At 48.5% G+C, this 20,563-nt stretch overlaps 1 protein-coding gene across 1 annotated transcript in view; it reads right to left on the bottom strand.

Moving 5' to 3' along the window:
- ISLR (immunoglobulin superfamily containing leucine rich repeat) overlaps positions 1 to 17,283 on the bottom strand; it is a 59,989-nt gene extending 42,706 nt beyond the window's left edge. Inside the window, exon 1 of the mRNA XM_069624591.1 lies at positions 17,125 to 17,283. The gene's annotated coding sequence lies outside the window, so the exon portion shown is untranslated. The remainder of the gene's footprint in view (positions 1 to 17,124) is intronic.
- Between the last annotated feature and the right edge of the window lie 3,280 nt (positions 17,284 to 20,563).

The following is a 20,563-nucleotide window of genomic DNA, read 5'->3' on the forward strand; positions in this document are numbered from 1 at the left end:
GCCGGCACCCGTGAGACAGAGCGATTTCCATCCCCGCGGCGGCCCGGTGGGAGACCAGCGGCAAAGCGACCTGGGGTACTGGAGTACCGTGAAGACCCAGGTAGGAGAACGCTGCTGTGTGCGCACTTGGCGGCGCGACCGCAGGGCGGAGCGGCCCCGTTCCTCCCGCCCTGTGCGGGCTCCCTGCGGGCTCGACCTGAGGTCCGGGGCATCCCGTCACGGAGACGCTGAGGTGAGGGAGCGGTCCCCCGCGAGGTCTCCGGGCGGGACGGGCCAGTTGCTGTGGAGCCCCTTCCAGCGTGCGTCTACAGGCGGGATACCTCTGGGTCACCAACCCACAAGCCCCTAGTTACAACGGAACACAGGCATCCTACGCCAATCTCCGATCTGCGACTCCGTCATCCACGTGGATGGGAGGCTGGGACAGTGAGAGCTGCGGCGCAGCGCCGCGAACCGGGCCCGCGGTGCGGTGGGGGAGCCCGCGCTATGGTCCGCACGCTGCCAGCTGAACAGAGCCGCCCCCAAGGTCAATCCGACCCACTACAGGGACAGCGTGCGACAAATCCTGCACCCGTGTCACTCCGGTGAGCGGGCCGAGTGACTCTGACCACCGGCGCAACCAGAAGCGAGAAAAGTACCAGACTCGACCACGGGCTTTCTCTCTTTGGGGGTCTGGGGCTGCGCCTCACCCGCCGTGTGCACCCGGTAGCATCTATTAAACAGAGAGCGCACAAGTCCTTCTACAAAGCCTCGTAGCACCGTTGTTATCTGGGGCCGACAAGGTACCTTCACCGATCTCCATAAATAACCCCAGCCTTGGCTACGAGCATCTCCCGAAGCCACCCTGGGGAAAATAGATAAGACCCAAAAGAAGCTACAGTTTGAAACTAACTCTCAGAACAAACCCGCAACCAGCGATAGGCCTGAATCCCCTATACCAGATGCAGGATCTACGGAGGAACAGACACCACATCTAGATATCAGAGAGATCCGGATGGACCTGAAAGCCGGCATCAGCGGCCTGGGGTGCAAATTGGACACCCTTTCAACAAAAGTGGATCAGCTCCAACATAGACTTGATAAGCAGGCAGACAGGCTTGACAATGTGGAACGGCGCATGTCCGACCTGGATGACGGGACGGCGGCGCTGACCTCTCGAGTCTCCATACTTGAAACCCAGATGAAGGTAGTGTGTGCCAAAAATGAAGATTTAGGGGGCCGTTCCCGAAGGAACAACATCAGGATTATAGGAGTGAGAGAGCAACAACTTCCAGGTAAAATGGAGGATTTTGTGGAACAGATGTGCATGGCACTTTTCGGAAAAGAAACACTGTCTCAGCTGTTTGTCGTAGAAAGAGCACACAGGATCCCGAACACCAGGCCGGCACCAGGCACGCCCCCACGACCGATAATAGCAAGGTTGCTAAACTATAAAGACTGCGATGCGGTGCTCCAGGCTGCCAGAGTCAAAGGGAAAACTCAATACGACGGCGACTCCATTCAGTTCTTCCCTGATTTTTCCCAAGCAGTGCAAACACAGAGGAGATCATATACAACTGTCAAGCGGCGCCTGCAAGATAATCGAATCCTCTATTCCATGTTGTATCCAGCGAAACTCCGTATTCAGCATGGAGGGAAAGCACAATTTTTCAACACCCCCGAGGAGGCCAGCGACTATCTGGACCGGGCCGGCTGTAGGCCCAGCGGGAACAACCCGAGACCTCGTCGCGAGGACCGAGCGAGGAGGGACCCCCCGTAATATAGAACCCCAGTTATGGGGGGTCGATGTCAACACGCCCTCATTTTCAGCCACGATGATCACCACAGGAAAGAAATCCTGTTGTCAATGGAAGCCCGGCACCCTCTTGGTGGGCTACTAACGCCCCTAGCGCAGCAATGTTTGCAGCAACGTTTCCAAGGGAAGGACTACCGTGGGCCAGTTGGGGGTTGCCCACACAAGGGAGAGATTCTGGAGGGAGGGAAAGTAGTAATAGGGAACTGCCATCATTTGCTCAATCAAGAACCACCACAACCTCATACCTCACCCCAAGATCACAAATCCTTGCTGAGACAATGAACAAACTCGATCTCCAGACGAATTCCCCTGAACACATCCGGCACAGCACCCTCTACCCACCTGTCACCTAGTGCCGCCGCTTAAATTTGCCACATGGAACATCCGAGGTGGCAATCAACCAACAAAAACCAGGAAAATCCTCCAATACCTCAGAAGACACACAAGTCAGCATAGCCATGCTACAAGAGACCCACCTTCTTCCTTCCGCGGAGCCACAATGGGCCCGGTCATGGGGATGCCATAGGTATTTCTCATCATACGCATCCTACGCCAGGGGGGTGGCCAACTTAATAGACAAGAGAGCCAATTTCAGTCTGATTGAATCCAAAAAAGACACGGAGGGGAGAGCAGTGTTGGTAAAGGGCCTCCTAGCTGGGAAATAAATCGTTCTTGTAAACTCATATGCTCCTAATACCGACGGACCAAACAATTTTGATTGAATCATGACACAACTCGGGAAAGAGGACACTGCAACGATCATTTGGGGAGCAGACCTCAATACACCACTAGACCCCAGAATAGATAAGTCCCATAACACGACAAGCAGACCGTCCAAAGCGAGTCTACAAGTCAAAGAAATATGCCACACTTTCGACCTGATAGACACGTGGAGACACTCCAACCAAGACGCCAGAGAATATACATTCCACTCAGCGGTTCATAACACCAGCTCCCACATCGACTATATTCTGACATCAGCCTTCAGCTCATTCGACTGGGGACCCGGGCAGATCCATCCACGCTCCTTCTCAGACCTCTCAATGGTAACACTAGAACTCACGTCATCAAATACATCACCATCTAGGCACAACTGGAGGTTCAAGCCAGGCTCACTAGCAGATTCAGTGTTCGCAACGGAACTGCAGCAAGAAATTGCGTCCTTCCTGGAGACTAACCAGTTCTCAGTCAGCTCCGCCGGCACCTTGTGGGAGACATTAAAGTGCTTTGTCCGTGGAATATGTATGGCAAAGGAAAATGGAATCCTGAAATTGATTCGCCGAGAGCTGGCAGAGAGCGAAAAACGTCTAAAGGAACTCGAAATCAAAAACGACGCCTCAAGCGAACCACAGACCCAAGCATACTTGAAAGGAGAACTAATAAGATTCAAAGAGAAAGCGGAACGGGAACGGAAAATCCTCGGGCACAGGCACCAGATCCGGCAATATGGTGAGGGCCAGAAGCCAGGAGCGCTGCTGGCCCAGCTGCTGAGCATCGACAAAAAACTCACTCGGGTGGAATACATCCGTGACGCCAATGGCAACCGAGTCTACACGGAAGGAGGCATTGTCGAGGTGTTTCGTAAATTTTATCAGGACCTATACAGCTCCAAAGGCAGCACCGACCCCGAGTTGCTCCAAGACTTTCTAAACGACACCGAACTGTACTCGGTGGCCGAGGAGCTACGTGAACCCCTGAACGCTCCAATAACGCTGGAAGAAATCCATGAGGCAATCAAACAGCTCCCGAACACCAAGGCGCCCGGCCCAGACGGGCTCACCGGAGAATTTTATAAAGCACACGCGACTATCATAGCTCCTATATTACTTCAGGTCTACAAGGAAGCCACAGAGCGGGGAATTCTACCACCTACCCTTCGAGAGGCCACTGTGATACTACTACACAAAGAGGGAAAACCCCCTGAAGAATGTGCATCCTATAGACCGATCTCCCTGATTAACCTGGACAACAAGATTCTGGCCAAAATCCTAGAAACTCGATTACTTCCTATAATGCCAGCACTTGTGCTTGGTGATCAAGCCGGGTTCATCCCGGGACGCAACACGACATATGGCATCAGGAGGCTTTTAAGCGTCATTGAGGAACTGGATCCGACACAGCAGGCAATAGCTGTGCTTCTAGACGCCGAGAAGGCCTTCGACTCTGTCGAGTGGCCCTTCCTTTTTGCAACGCTCAAACAAATGGGGCTAGGGAATTTCTTCCTTAAATTGGTCTCACTGCTCTATAACAACCCGACATCCTATATCAGTCTTGGCAATACTAGATCCCCCAGCATCAAACTAGAACGTGGTACGAGACAGGGATGTCCCCTCTCAGCCCTTATCTTTGCCCTGGTGATGGAGCCCCTGGCTTCCAGACTGAGAGAGTACCAAATACACTGAGGCCTTACACTAGGTCCCCACAAACTAGTGGTTTCCCTATATGCTGATGATGTCATGTTGTTTGTCAGCGACCCCCAAAACAACCTTAACCCGATAATGCGCGAAGTGATCAGATTTAGCCAAGTCTCTGGCCTCAAAACTAACCATTCAAAATCAGTGGTGTTCCCACTAACTCCGAATACCATTGAATTCACAGATGATCATGGCTTCAAGTGGGAGAGCTCAAGGGTCCGTTATCTAGGCATCTATATGTCCCTTAGTCATAACGATATATTCAAGGACAACTATGTGGCAACACTTAACTCCTTACAAGAACGGATCCAAAGGTGGAGATCTCTCCCGCTGACGCTCTGGGGTAGGGCCTCACTCATCAAAATGGTTGTACTTCCCAAACTCCTTTATCTATTCACGAATATTCCGATACTTCTCCCAAGTGCATTTTTCCAAAAACTCAAAAGCCTCGTATTGTCACTTCTATTGGCAGGGAAACCAGCACGAGTAGCCCACAAAACATTAACCTTACCCACATCAAGTGGCGGCCTCGCACTTCCAGATATGGAGAAATATTACTGGGCAGCTCAAGCACAATTTCTAAGTCATTGGTACACTATACACTTCATACGTCCGCATGTCCAGGTGGAACGTGCCCTCGCATCTCCTAACCTGCTGCGAGCCATCATTATCAGCCACATCCCAGTACCACATAACACGCTGAACACGGTATTATCCACCTATGCAATCTGGAAAAAGATTGCGCAGAAGTATGATGTGAACATAAGGTTCTCCCCCCTGCTACCAGCCAAATTTATCCCGGGGATCCCCCTAACAGCGGAGAAAGTATTTCTCAATTGGCTCGTCAAACTAAACATCCAATCTCTCGGCGACCTCTTCCCCGAGGGTGTGTTCCTGACTCCGCAAATGGCCAAAGAAAGGGGAGGTACCACTTCATTAGACACGTTTCTATACTTTAGACTACGATACACATTGCAAGGTATGTTCCCATCATTCCCTAAACAACCTGCAACGTGGGACCTACTCCATAACGTAATTCAGGCGAAAGGTGAAGGAAGGTTAGTGTCATTATTATACAAATCTCTACTAACGGACACAGCCATCGCTGACCCCCGAACAAAGGCAAGGTGGGAAACCGCTATTCAGGCAACAATTCCCGAGGCGGATTGGACATACATTCTCCGTCAGACCCAGAAGGTCACATTAAATACACGCTATAAACAAATTCACTTCAATTTCTTACACCAAACCTACCACACTCCAGCAAAAAGCCATAGACACCACCCAGAACTGTCACCACAATGCTCGAGGTGCGGCGCCGCTGTCGCTGATTTCATGCATTTAGCATGGGATTGCCCCGGGGTACATCGCTTCTGGGCTTCTGTCCTACAAACCACAGCAGAGGTGGTGGGTGAGGAGTTACCCCCTGCCCCACTGGTGGCACTTCTTGGTTTGACCAATAACCTACAACCTGCAGTGAGGAAACTAGCAGCCCTTCTACTGGTACTGGCACGCAGGAGGGTCGCAATGGCGTGGGGCCGTGGTCCTGCCCCCGCTGTTTCAGCATGGAAAAAAGACATCCTATATTGTCAGGACATGGACACCAAGTTCATACGGACATTACCGCTACATGCGCGTCCCCCTGACATTTGGGGCCCCTACACATCATACTTGTTAAACACCGTCGTGTCACCAGACCCCCAAACTCAAGTTCCATTTTCAGTAGCGGAAGGTGAAACCCAACCAGGAAGGTTGCAAATAACTGACCAAGATAAGAGGAACCAGCAATGAACTAAGAACTGATTCGATGTGTGGTGGGGGGGGTATCATGAGCAAAACAGATGGCACGTTGTACTTGTTGTGATTGCACCCGGTTGGTGCAAATGTATGTGTCCGAAGTTGTAAAACCCAAAAATAAAGTTTTTAAAAAAATGGTGAAATGCCCTAACCTCAACCCTATTGTCCAATCGTTCTCCTGTTTACCCTCATGTCCATATTTTTATAGTGCTTAAAGCAACTTGCTCCTGTTGCATAGTGTGTCTCATGAAAAGCCTTAAATGAAAGCCCACAACTTCTCTTCAACATCTATATGACGCCACTCATCAACCTCATCTAAAGACATAGCTTCACCTTTTACAACTACACTGATGATACCAAAATCATCTACAAAATCAGCGATAAACAAGAGGAGAACACAATGCTAATAGAATATCTCAAAAAACTCTACAAATGGATGAACACTAACAACCTCAAAATCAACCCGGAAGAGATGGATTTCATGATTACATTCAACTACCAAGGAAGTAACCAGTACATCCCATGGCCTACAGAACTGGGAACACCACCCACACAATCCAAAATTGTCAAACAGCTTGTAATCCTAATGGACAAGTTAACGCTAGAACCGCAAGTAAACGCGATAATTATGAAATGTTCTTCCATCTAGACACGATCAAAAATATTCTACCGTTACTCTCCTTCATGCACAAAACACTGCCCATAAGTACCCGGCGTGGGTTAAGTTAAATAAAACAAACGCACTGATAGGTACGTTTGCAAGCCTTACCACACGTTAAGCCCGCACACGTCCTTGCGCGTCGCTCCTTAGTTGTTTTTTTCCTTTCAGCCCACCATGGGAAAGGAGAAGGTACTACACATGGGCCCTCATTACGGGTTTGGCGGCAGCCATGGAGCTATTTGCTCCATGGCTGCCGCCAAACCGGGCTCCTTTACCGGGTTCCTGCAATGAGGAATAACCAGGTCATTCCGACATAGGAGGACCCGGTAATTCCTCCTTGCAGGAACCATTCCCCATTCCCATTTGAGCTTGCATAGGGCTCAATGGGAATGGCGATGGAGGTAACAATGGGCACATTACGAGTGTCCCGTTGTTACCTCCCTCTTCCCCTCGCAGGACCCGGAAAGGATGTCTGGTTTTACCAGGCGTCCGATCTGGAACCTCCAAAGGGAAGCCTGTAATCGGCCCTGACGGAATGAAGGGGGCCGGTCCCGTACCGGCCCAATTCATTCCGCCAGCGCCAACCTCGTAATGAGGCCCATAGTCCCTTGTCCCTGTTGCAGGGTGGCGATTCTTTTGTTTACTTTTTTCCATTTACTTTAATGGTCACTATGGAAAGGGACAAGTGGTAGTCCCTTCTCATCTTCCATGGTGGCCATTTTCTTTGTTTAGTATGGCCGCCACAGAAAGGGAAAATGGACTATGTTTTCCAATCTGCGGCAGCTATTTTGTTTTTTTGTTTTCGGCTGTGAAACGCAATGCATCTCGCAACCGAACAAAAAACACCATCAGTATCCCGGTCTAACGGGCTGTGGTACTAATGGCAATAAGCCCCTAGCCGGCAGGCCATTACCACGTTCGGTAATGCCATGTGCCCTTTGATAAGGCCCTCGCTACACTTTGGCCTTTCACTATGGGCCTCGCAGGCATTACCTTACACAGTAATGGGCTGCCTCCTCGAGGGTTATTGCCTAATTATCTCCCTCATCACCAGTTTATACCTCAGAATGCCAGACTATTTGCTGAGGCATCTACAATGAATACAGAATGCAGCCACCAGACATCTCCTCAAACTGTCACGAAGGTAGCACATCACACCAGCGCTAAGGATGCTACATTGACTCCCAGTCAAAAAATGAATCACCTTGAAAACAATATTTATAACACAAAGAGCAGTCCATGGCCTAGGAGGGGAATGCATTCAAAAGAAAATCACCATCTACCAGCCGACTACAACACCCAGATCCAGGGGCGTAGACAGGGTACTTCCTGAGTAGGCCAGGCCCACCCAAAATCTGTAAATGGTCTCTCAGCATAGTTATTTATGCATTTACAGATGTCAATGTCGCTGCTGTGGACCCAATTACGTTAGCTTCAGGCTTCACTTATTAGACTATCCTGGTCACGCCTCTGTTCAGATCCTGTGACATTTCCTTAGAACCTAAACCATACACAAGGAAAAACCTTGGTGGACCAGCATTCTCCTGACTAGGCGTAAAACTTTGGAACTTCCTTCCCACAGAAATACAAACTATGAAGGAAAATATAAAATTCAGAAAACGTCCAAAACCCTGTCTCTTCAGCTCCGAACGGGATGTAAACAAATGAACAACATCCACACACCATGAAGTGACCACACAACTGAGAAGGAGTGGGGAGAAGACAGGACATGAGTGGAGGGCACGGGAGAAGAGAGGCGCCTGAATGGAAGGAGTGGTTTTGAGACCTAGGCTGTGCCCATCCCGAGAGAGGGCCAAAGCGGAAACAGGGGAGGAGATGGGGTCCGACTTAATTGGACCACTGATAGAGGACCTAAGATGGAAACTGGGTTGAGTGAGGCGTCCCGTTCTCGCATAAATTAACCAATGGGCACAGGAAACAAATCCCCCAGGAGGAACTTGTGGGGGTGGTAACTGTGGCACACCAGAATATACTAAAGGGGAAGGGATATGGGAGGCAATAAGTCAGAACAGCCTGGGGTAGAAAAGGTACTGCCATTAACTAACCCTTCTAAAAACTCACCCTTCGCATACACCTCTCCAACTCTGAACTAAGCGCAACCATACCTCTACAGCACAACAAACCACATGCACCTCACAACACCACCACATACAATGATACAAACCATACATAGTCTTGACCAACACCACATGGCGGCTTCCAACTGAAAAACACACCTACGCTCAGTGAACAGTGTCAATGGACTGAAGCTGCCAACAGCACATCACAGCTCTCGTCCTTTATTCCCACTCAGTAGCATTAACTTACCCGCCTCCCTCCTTGCCTAACAGATCCAACAGTGCGTAGCATAAGAACCTATAAACATAACATAACTAAGTGATGATTCTTTAAGAGAGAGGCCAAGGATCAAATTGGCATGTCAGATATGTGCCTTCTGATTCCAGGAAGGTGATCCATTCAGTGAAAGCAGTGGTCGAAATGTATGATGAAAAAAGTAGTGGAACTACGTTCCCTGCTGCCCTGCTCCGCTCCCCACAAACTGCATCGCCACACCACCTCCCACGCACAACATAAACCCCAAACAAACGCCCCTGATGGTTAAGGGGAACTCTGAAGTGCAAGTTTCAACTGCTTCCTAAACTTTTATTTTAAAACGAAACCATTCCGGAACGGTTTTGTTTTAAAATAAAAGTATAGAAACAGTAAAACTTCATTTTTAAAAACCAGAGGCGCACCGCTCCCAATCGCTCCCACCCACTTCCACCACTGATTGAGAGGCCATTTATTGACCCATATGTAAACTGACAGTACACTGGAATCTTGGCCAAGGAAGTGAAGCTTGCATTTTTGCTAAAAAGGTAAGAAGGATAATTTTGTTAGTTGTGCATTTACGTCATTGTTTCCACTCGTTCGTGCAACAGACTGATTTCCATATTTTTCTGCATCCTTAATAAAGATGGCTGAATATTATTGGGGTGCAAGTGTGAGGAATTAGACCATCCACAGGGTGGGTGTGAGCTCCCCTGGGTTTTTTTTGAAATTTTAAATGAAATTGAATGATGGTAGATCAACCTTAGGAAAATATGCAGGGCTAATCTGCACACATTTTCCTATGCTCACCGCACAATATACACATAGACCTGTGTACTCTGGGTGGACACAGCCTACAGGCGTACTCCCCCGTCCTGTCATATTTAGTTGGGATCTGACAGGTGGAGCACACAATGCATCTCAAGAAGGGGGAGGGCCAAACATTCAACAAGCCATGGCCAGCCTAAATAACTAACAAAGGGTCCATGGTGCCAGTCTGTCCTTTTGTTGAGCCATGTTGCTGGTGGCAGCATTCACATACTAATCGGAGTTTAATTCTAACAGGCCCACATGGGGCCTAGCTGCAGAGGCTAGCAAAGGAGACAGGAAACCCCCCCCCCCCACCCTTTCATATGCACTGCGTCAACCTGATGCCAGCTCCCGCCCTTACTATCAATTGATTGTGAAATGTCATGTCTGGGACTGCATGTTTACAGTAGTCATCCCCGCAGGGGGACCCCATTCATAAGGTATGAGTATGTGGTTTGCAAGAGCCAGAAAGTCTGGTCTCACCGCAGCTTCAAGTTTGGCATCTCAGTGGTGGAGGGGACACTGAGGTATGGGTGCATCTCTGCTGTGGGTGATGGAAGCTTCCACTGCTATTCCCTGTGTTGGTTTATGCAGAATGTTTGCATTGGGGGAACTTTCATGTTGTTGAATATGCAGTACCTGTTTAATAAATGGGGAAGATTTGCACTTCTGTTACCCATGTGAACATTCTTTATGCATAAGGGACGCTTTGACTTCTGCTTCCCATGTGTACTCGCTTCATACGTAAGAGAAGCTTGCACTTCTGCTTTCCAGGCTGCCCCTAATTCCCAGGTGGGTGCTCGCCTTTCTGATGCCCATGTCTACCTGCTCCATGTGTGAGTGAAGCTTGCACGGCTGAGGCCCAAAGCTGTTCAGTGGATGGCGCAAGCTTGTCCTTCTGCTGGCCACATTTTACTGGCTGTAACATGTAAGGGAAGCTTTCACTTCTGCTTTCCAGACTGCCCCTAATTCCCAGGTGGGTGCTGGCCCATCTAATGTCCATATCTACATGCTCAACATGTGCGTGAAGCTTGCACTGCTGAGGCCCAAAGCTGTTCGGTGGATGGTGGAAGCTTGTCCTTCTGCTGGCCACATTTTACTGGCTCCAATATGTAAGGGAAGCTTGCACTTCTGCTTTCCAGGCTGCCCCTAATTCCCAGGTGGGTGCTCGTCCACCTGATGGCCATGTGTACCTGCTCCATGTGTGAGTGAAGCTTACCCTGCTGAGGCCCAAAGTTGTTCGGTGGATGGTGGAAGCTTGTCCTTCTGCTGGCCACATTTTACTGGCTCTAATATGCAAGGGAAGCTTGCATTTCTGCTTTACAGGCTTCCCCTAATTCCCAGGTGGGTGCTCGCCCTTCTGATGCCCATGTTTACCTGCTCAACGTGTGAGTGAAGCTTGCACTGCTAAGGCCCAAAGCTGTTCGGCGGATGGCGGAAGCTTGTCCTTTTGCTGGCCTCATTTTACTGGCTCTAATATGTAAGGAAGCTTGCACTTCTGCTTTCCATGCTGACCCTAATTCCCAAGTGGGTGCTCACCCTTCTGATGCCCATGTTTACCTGCTCCATGTGTGAGTGGAGCTTGCCCTGCTGAAGCCCAAAGCTGTTTGGCGGATGGTGGAAGCTTGTCCTTCTGCTGGCCACATTTTACGGGCTCTGATGTGTACGGGAAGCTTGCACTTCTGCTTTCCAGGCTGCCCCGAGTTCCCAGGTGGGTGCTGTCCCGTCTGATGCCCATGTCTACTTGCTCAACGTGTGAGTGAAGCTTGCACTGCTGAGGCCCAAAGCTGTTAGGTGCACGGTGGAAGCTTGCCCTTCTGCTGCCCACATTTTACTGGATCTAATATGTCAGGGAAGCTTGCACTTCTGCTTTTCAGGTTGCCCCTAATTCCCAGGTGGGTGCTCGCCCTTCTGATGCCCATGTCTACCTGCTCCATGTGTGAGTGAAGCTTGCACGGCTGATGCCCAGAGCTGTTCGGTGGATGGTGGACGCTTGTCCTTCTTCTGGACACATTGTACGGGCTCTGATGTGTACGGGAAGCTTGCACTGTTGGTGCCGAGGCTGTATTTGTGCTGTGTCCGTGTGAGTGGTGTCTGCCTGCCCTGGAATATGTGGCGTATGCTCCCTATCATTTAGGCTCGTCACTCCTTCCTATGACAGGATTATTTGGAATAATTTTATGGGCATATGGGAGCAGTATCAGCCTGAGCCTAAGGTAAGCATGAACAATACATTTTTTCTTGACCTATCCTTAAAGTGGATCTGGGTGTGAACAGCCCCTGGGGCCTCTGGATCTTGATGTGTTAAACGAGTTGTATCTCCTTGGGAGTTGCTGTCACTGAAAGCTCTCGAATTGATCCCTCTGAATGACTCTCCTTCCACCATCTGGTTGTTTCCCTGCACCTTAGTATATGTGTGGCAATAGCTATTATGCCCCAGGTAGGGGCTATGTGTTTCGGGAGGATAGCTCCAGGGCAACATGCTCGCCTTGGCAGCAAGATGACAAGGAGCAACACAGGTTCGATCCCCGGGCCCGCACTTAGAAACCTCTGGGTATGAAGCGCGTTGTAAATAACCTATCATATCATATGTCTGGGTTCTTCCTCTGCATAGGTCCTGTCCACCCTGGGCAGTATTTTCTTCCTGACACCATCATGAGGGGAAAGTGGCCCTGCAGCAGTCAAGTTTTGTTTTGGCATGGGAGGAAGCGGGAGGTTGGTGCTTACAATGTTAAGAACCCATTCCCTAAGCCTGCAGCTATTGTGTGTTGCTTCAATCCACTGGTTGTATAGCCACTGATCAGCCAACAGATGGGGGTTCATGCCTGACACTCTGGGGGGGGGCGAGGCGGAGAAGGATTATTGAGGTGCCAAATGGCATATTGCAGGAGTGAATGCTGCCCAAATATTAAGACAAGTTTCCCTTCCTTTCAACCTCAACAACAGAGGAAAAGATTTGGAGAATTGATAGTCTTAGCTCATTGGGCAGCAGGGCACGTCGGAATGGAGAGGGCCGGGTTGGAAAATCACTGACTTTGTGGTAAGTGCAAAGCCTCTCTTTCTTGTGTGTTCTGCTCAGCTTCACACCACAGTCCTGAACCTAATGCAGAATGGACGATTTAGCGATGGCTTTCTGACGCTGTCACACGAGGACCAAGAAACTACAGATTACCACAAATGGATACGTTAGTGCATGTGGACACTTTCTTAGAATATAACTGACAGGACGCTATGAACCGAACAACGCAATGGGACATTCTTACCGGTTGCCGTCTTTGCACAATGGGCATTAGGATTTTCAGAAAACGCTGTACTGTCCGTTAATCTGTAGTCATTTTTTAAAACATTATCTATAGCTAGATAAAATTACATCCTAAAAAGGAATTGGCTGTACTACATCTGAGGGTACTACTGCACATAAGTTTAGGACTGAAAATCCACTCCTGAAGAAGGATACTCCTGAAGAAGGATCTATGATCCGAAACACGTTGACTCAATTTTAGAATCTAAAATGTGATGCAAAGGACTCTGACCTTGTATTATGGGATTAAGGAAACGTTATGTAATTTAATGTAATTTGTATGGCAATATGAATGTTTATGTTATTCGTTTAAGGATGTCATGTATAAACCAACAATGTGCTTTGTACTATCACTATGGCAGATTATCATGCAATGCAAAATAGTTTTACTATAAGATATATACACGATTAAAAAAAATCTTTTTTTTGACAAAAATGTTAAAACGTTTTTCTACAAATATTGTTTCAAAATAATTTGTCTTTAAATGATTTTGTGTAAATACGCTTTATTGAATGCTTATGAAATGTTGAGAATTCCTACGTGTGGACACATCATTAAATGGAGAGTGCAGGGAAGGTGACATTGGACGTTAGTCTTTAACCCACCCAGTACCAGGGGTTACTTTATTCCCCCGCACCCTAATAATGGATTCTCGTTTTTTTTGGATTAATAAATATTTGAATGTTAGTCGCGCACGCATCAGAATATATATTTTCCAAAAAACTACTGGACAAGGTGTCAATCTTTTTACCTTCAAGCAAAAAAAATCTTACACGCTCCCGTTTACTCTATATCCTCAAAATGCTCCTCAATGCATTTTTCTAGTTCATAGGTTGACGTCAGTGTGTATTTTCAGAAACAATATTGTATTTGTTTGTTCTAAATGTCTTGGTATACTTCATTGACAAGGCAGAGGGAATCCTGTCTGGCGTTGGCAGGCTGCGTAAGAGAAGCTTGCCCTTGGCCATGTGTACCGAATCCATGATGGTTTTGAAAGACTGAAAATGCAAACATGGTGCAGTCAGAGACCCAGCTACTGAAGAGAGAGAGCGAGATGGGCGTCACAAACGGAAGTGCAGTGGAAGCCAGACACCCTTAGTCTGAAGGCCTAGTTACTGGAGGAGTCAGAGAACCAACTACCAGAGGTAACGGAGACCCAGCTGCTGGTAGAGTCGAATACTTGCTCCCTGGGGTTTCTGACTGCTCCTGTAGGTGGATCCTGAATTCCCCCAGGGATCCAGGATCCACCTGCCAGAGTAATCCAAATTCCCCACCAACCAGAGGATTCGGACACTCTGCTATCAGAGGGGCCAGAGAACAAGCTGACTCAGGAGTCAGAGAATCCAGCTGCGCAAGGACCCAGACAATGCAGCCACCATAGGGGTCTTCTGACAACCTTGCCACAGCATCAGTCCTAATAACCCCCCACAGCGTCAGTCTGAATACCCCGCCACGGTATCAGTCCCAATACCCCGCCACAGCATCAGTCCCAATACCCCGCCTCAACAGGGGTACCCAGTCAAAGGAGAAGTCAGAGATGCAGCTACTGGAAGAGTCGGAGACCCACAGCAACCAGAGTAGTCAGAGCCTCCTCTATCAGAGGGATCAGAAAACCAGCGTTCTCAGGATTCTGAGATTGTAGCTGCTGAAAGCATCTGATCATCCAACCACCACAGGAGTCTGACACCCAGCCAACGGAGAAGTCAGAGATCCATCCAACGCAGAAGTCGGACCAGTTCGGACTGGCCTATAGGGCAAAAGGGTAATTTCAAACCAAAAACACAAAATGCTAGTGTGGGCCAGTTTTTTTGGTCAAACTGGGACACTTTTTTGGCTCATGTGGGCCAGTTTGATAAGTTACTTCACAATTCGGCTAGTAGTTTTGACCAGTGTTGCTGAATAAATATTGTTTAAAATGCACAATTTGCATCACATTTTATCAAAAACCTCTCCCTTGGGTACTGCTCAGACAGTCTGTCACAAAAGGAATGAACTGCCATTTGCAGCAGTGGGCCACTTTTTCATTGGTGCCTGAGACAAGTTTATGCCCCAGTCCGACCATAAGTCACAGAGACCCATCCAATGGAGAAGCCCGAGACCGATCCCAAGAGTGGTCTGAGTCTGTGCTACAGCATGATTCAGAGAGACCCTGTTACTAGGCGAGTCAGACACCAAACCATTGCTGCAGGCCAAAAACATCCAGTGGAAGAGGAGAACCCTGGAGCCACTTTGCGGGTCAGTGACATGGCGAATGCACGAGCCAGGGACCTAGCTTCCGGTGAAGTGAGAGAGAAAGCGGCTGCAGGAGTGCGAGGCAATCCAGCCTGTTGGGAAATCGGGCGAGTTTCCAAGACCCCAGGGCTAAAAAAAAAAAAAAAAAAAGCCCAAATGGCATGGGACCGAATCAGTCACACAAGTGCTTACTATACGACAACTGCATTCGGGAGTCGTTTGTAAACGTGGCCCACAGTTTTCCCAAAAGAAATGTCCTTGCAACTCTCTAAGTAATGAAGTCCATGGGCCTCATTACACGGATGGCGGTAGGGATTTACCGGTACCGGTAAAATACCGGTACCGGTAAATCCCTACCGCCTTACTACGAAGTCCCTTAGCGGGTTGGTCCTTTAACGCCTGCTTTTTGCAGGCGTTAAAAACCAACCCGCTAAGGGACCTCGGAGCTAATTACGGCACCGCAAAATTGCGGTGCCGTAATTAGCGCCTTCCCCATTCCCATAGAGCCCTATGGGGCAGAAATGGGAATGGGGAAGGGCAATGGCGGAAGGGGGATTTACCGCCCCTCCAACCTTGGAATGGGGCGGTAAATCCCCTTTCCGCCAAGGCGGTGCCGGTATTTTACCGGCATGAGCCATGGCGCTAATAGCGCCATGGCTCACCGCCTACCGTGTAATGAGGCCTGTACGGTGCATGATGCTAGCGTTTACTACAATACAAGATTCAAGAAATCGTCATTCCACTCCCTTCACCCCAAATATACACATGTAAGAGCCACCTTCTTCTCTTTTGACTTAATTTTATACACCTCCCTCCACCTACCTTGATCCAATTATCGATCATTTATTGAGCCGTTTCCATCCTATGTTGGTTGCTTATGCAGCACTTTACAACGAAGTGGGGTCGTCCCAAAGTGCAGAGGGAGAAAGATCCATTGTACACTTCTTTCGCCCTTTTCTCCTCTCTGCCTGCCTGTCTTGTGCTGAGTGTTGGCAAGCCATCACTACGTGGCTTGCCAAGAACATGTCAGGAAAATGGCAACCATAAAGCTTTGCAAACTGCTTAATCAAGCAATTACCAAATTATAAGAATACGAATCCCTCTATCCCTCCATCTGCTGTCTCCGTCTTTCCTGGTCTCTTTGGCTGTCAGCCTCTCTTATACTCTCTTTCTCACCTAATCCACCCACTCAGGGTATAGATCTGCTCTGTAGGTCTGGCTCCCCACTCCCCACACCGCTGCCTGTATCAGGCGCCTGCAACAATTGGCATCCCAGATGTTTTGGACTACAAATCCCAATCGCCTTCATCACTATAACCAATGACGAGGGATCAAGGGAATTGCAGTTTAAAACATCTGGCGAGCCAAATCAAGGTGACAGAGCACTGATCGATACCATCACCTGTCCCACCCACTTCTCTCACCCCCTATCCCTCATAACTCTCACTCGGTCACCTTCGCCTGTCTCCCCCTTTCCCCATATACTTTTCTATGTATTCTTCTCAATCTCCCCAGTCTTTCACTCTCCTTCACGCTCAGTTCACTGACACGCACCCCCTTTACTTCCTCATAGCTACTGTCCCTTTTGCGCTGCGTCTCACATCTTCTCCCCTCCACCCACGTAGTCGAGACGTTTGTTTTCTTTTCTTTGCATAGCGGAGAGCTCCCCGCATTAGCCGGGATGTACGCGAATCATCCCCCGTCGCCCCTGTCCGCGCCACAGCTCGGAGAGCACCCGACGCTCCTTTATGACAGAGGAGGCCTTCTGTAGCCCGTACGTACCTCTTCGGTGTGCGGGTCGGCGTTCCCGGGTGCCAGGCAGGCCTTCTTTGGTTAGTAACGTCCCTTCTCCTCGACGCACTTCCCGTCTTGTAACTCGGGACACTGTAAACACACAGTCCTGGCAGCCGGTAACGGTTCCAAAACAGAGGAGAAAAAAATGCGAAGTATTCGGACTCTGAGCGTGCTCCAGGGGAACACAGCGCATTCCTGTTTGTTTTCATCTGTACTGCGAAAGCCAACCGTCTTTTGGTTAGCTGTCTCACTGGCGACCTGTCAATGACTCCCCCAGCCAATACACACATTTGCCGTCAGTGCCACCGTCCACATTCTCATTAATATCTCTTCATGCACAACACCCAGTGTCCCACCGTCCCAGACCCTGAAAAGTCTGTGTGTGTGTGTTACCATGAGAAAGTGGAAAAATGCACATTTCCGACTCCCACAATTAGCTACACTCAATCCCCTGGCTCAGCACTTTCTGTGTCAACCATTTAAATCAGGCATTGTTGAGCAATAATGACCCATCAGCAAGTGGCCCACAGTCATCGCCATTGCGGGCACTGTCGCCGAGGGGTGTTGCTAGGTCTGAAAAAGATCTGGGGATACTCTAATATTGGGACTGTCTGGACTGGGGGCTAGCTAGCCTTTTGGCTGTAGCTCCAGAGCTTCTATCCGGGGCTACAACCAAAAGACCCGGGGCTATAGCCCCCTCAGGCCCCCTCTAGTAACGCCTCTGCGTTCACCCCTTATGATACAAGCCCAGGAGTCGACCGAGGTCCGGCAAAACACACTGGTACCAACCCCACACATTGATGACCGGTTGGCATGCAGAGGAGGAGCTGCACAGCTCACCCAAATGTGTGACTTAGGCCACACCAGACCTTCCACACGCGAGGGCATCAACATCCACTCCAGAGCAGTGATCTGATATCACACAGACACTCACATATGAAATCCACAGACCACAGGCATGTGGACACACCGGGAGGGTCACCTGATGCCCAAAGACCCAATTCTGCACAGCGCAACTCCCACACAAGCGTAGACCATGCCAAAGACCTGCGTGCCAGCAATCGCCGCCACAACATATTCCGAAATCTCTCAGACACTCGTATATTTCCTGAATTGAACCAGACAGCTAGGAGATAGTGAAGTCCTGTGGGTACCAAACTCCCTGCCAGGGCTAGCCTCTTTACCAGTCTCACAGATGCATCCCATTACATCGCTGCCATAGTGCACTCAATCAGCGATTGAGCAAGACAACTCTTTTTACGCCACAAGCTCCGGTAAATGGCATCTATGGCACTAGGTTGGAAGGCCTTCATGGTTGTCTACTTTCTCTTCCCAAGCACACTCTCCCTCTGACCAACAATAGTCACATTCACTACACTCCTTCCCCGCCCAGTCACAAGCAAACACCCTATATTGTATCTGGAATAACCACGGCTGCTTGCACCAGACTTGCACTCCAATGGATCCTCGTTATTCGATCAGCCATATTCGATCAGCCTTCTCACACTTCCCTGAAAAGCAGCTCCATATTTTCTTTTTGCTTCTTTTTGTAACCAGTGTGGTAGCTCAAAATCTTTTCTATTACCTGGGAAACAATACACGTAACATCATGACAAAGGAAAGATACCTCCAAGGTCACCTGTCTAGCAAGGTCCCTCACTAAGTTTGTCGATAAAAGAACCGACCTCAAAAAATTGACCTGTTCAAAATTTGCATCAGTGGTACAAAAATTATTTGTTGGCTATAATTACAAGATTAAAATCAAAAACACTTCCACACATGATCACGACTTTGGTGTTAACGCCAGCGGTATTACCGCCGGCGGTATTAGCCCTACCGCCGAACTCCCCGGCGCTAATAGCGCCAGATCACGAGTTCGGCAGTAATGTAATTCCCCATTCCCCATTGAGCCCATTTGGGAATGCACCATTCCCCATTGGGCTCAATGGGAAAAATTTGCGCTCTTCCCGCCAGTGGATTTCCCGCCGGCGGCAATAGCACACATTTTCAGTGGATTTCCCCCCAGCTCGGAGCTGGGGCGAAATCTGCCGAAGTCCTGATTTGGCGGCCCCTTAAATCCGGCGGTAATAGCGCTACCGCCAGATTTAAAGGTTACTGCCAAAGTCGTGATGAGGCCCATAGTCTACACATATAAAAATCAAAGGCACTTTCATATAACACAACAATCATAAGAAAACCAAGAAAGTCTATTGACATCAAAACTTCTTAGACATGGAAATTACAGTCTAGTAATAAATAAATCTGTTCAAAACTGCCCTACATGTTTCTGTCCCAATACTGTCACCAAATACTGCACATTCCTCTGGGGCTGAGATGTTAGAAGGCGTATCTTCCTTAATATTCAGTTGCAGTGTCAAATATATAGCATCTCTCGCAAAACTACCACCAGAACTCGCAGATCCAATGCCAACACACACCTCCACATCCCACATTTCACATCATCCAGAGCTAGTAACGCAAGCTTGCCCATAGCAGCCCCCTGCATCTGGAACATGCTTCCCACCCACCTGAAACATCCTTCCCTAAGTTCAAGAAACAACTCAAAAGCTGGTTGTTTAACAAGTACTAATGGTATAGGCATAAACCTCAGATTGTTTGTAGGTAAATGTACTGCTCCTTCTCAGATGTTAATGGTAGTCATGTCTGACCATGAGACCCAAGATATTTCTGTAACCGAACACTTAAGATGCTTTCTAAGTATGTAACCGATTGCTTAATGATGCCTACCATGTATGTAACCGAATACTTAAGATACCTCCTATGTACAGAACCTACGCCGTGATACCTTAGGGTTTGGGTATGTAATCAAATGCAATAAATAAATAAATATATTCTTCACAAAAAATAAAAAACCAGAGGAACACTGACTTAGTCAGGCTGACCCAGTGAAAATAAATGGGCAGAAGGCAGGAGGAGGGCCATTTGTTACACATGAAGATTCCCAATTAATTTAAAAGAACTATTATCATTTAGGTCTTTTTCGCAGAAACCACAGGCCATACTGATTTCATTTTTGTACCATTTTTAATGTCATTTCTAGGCGATTTTGGAGTTATAAAATGCACCCACCTGTGACTCATGGAACTCTAATGGCTATCAAAGATGTGTTTCTGGCTGATCGGAACATGTTACAAATGTGAGAGTTGGTGAACGGGTGGAGAATACAATTAGGGATATGGGTAATAACTTACATATTCATTACTGTTATGCTTTTTATGGAAACAGCAGAAATGTGCCACAGGGCCATGCTACATGGTATGGACTTGGTGGTCAGCGTATCTAATTCCCCATGATTAGCTAAAGCAGAGATACTGTACACTATGGCAGTTGATAGTAAAATTGTGAAGTTGTGATACATAACTAGTTTGTGCCACAAATTTGCAAGAACAAAGGGTGATTAGATATG

This window comes from Ambystoma mexicanum, chromosome 11, assembly GCF_040938575.1.
Source record: "Ambystoma mexicanum isolate Mex_15411 chromosome 11, UKY_AmexF1_1, whole genome shotgun sequence".
NCBI classification, from domain to species: domain Eukaryota; kingdom Metazoa; phylum Chordata; class Amphibia; order Caudata; family Ambystomatidae; genus Ambystoma; species Ambystoma mexicanum.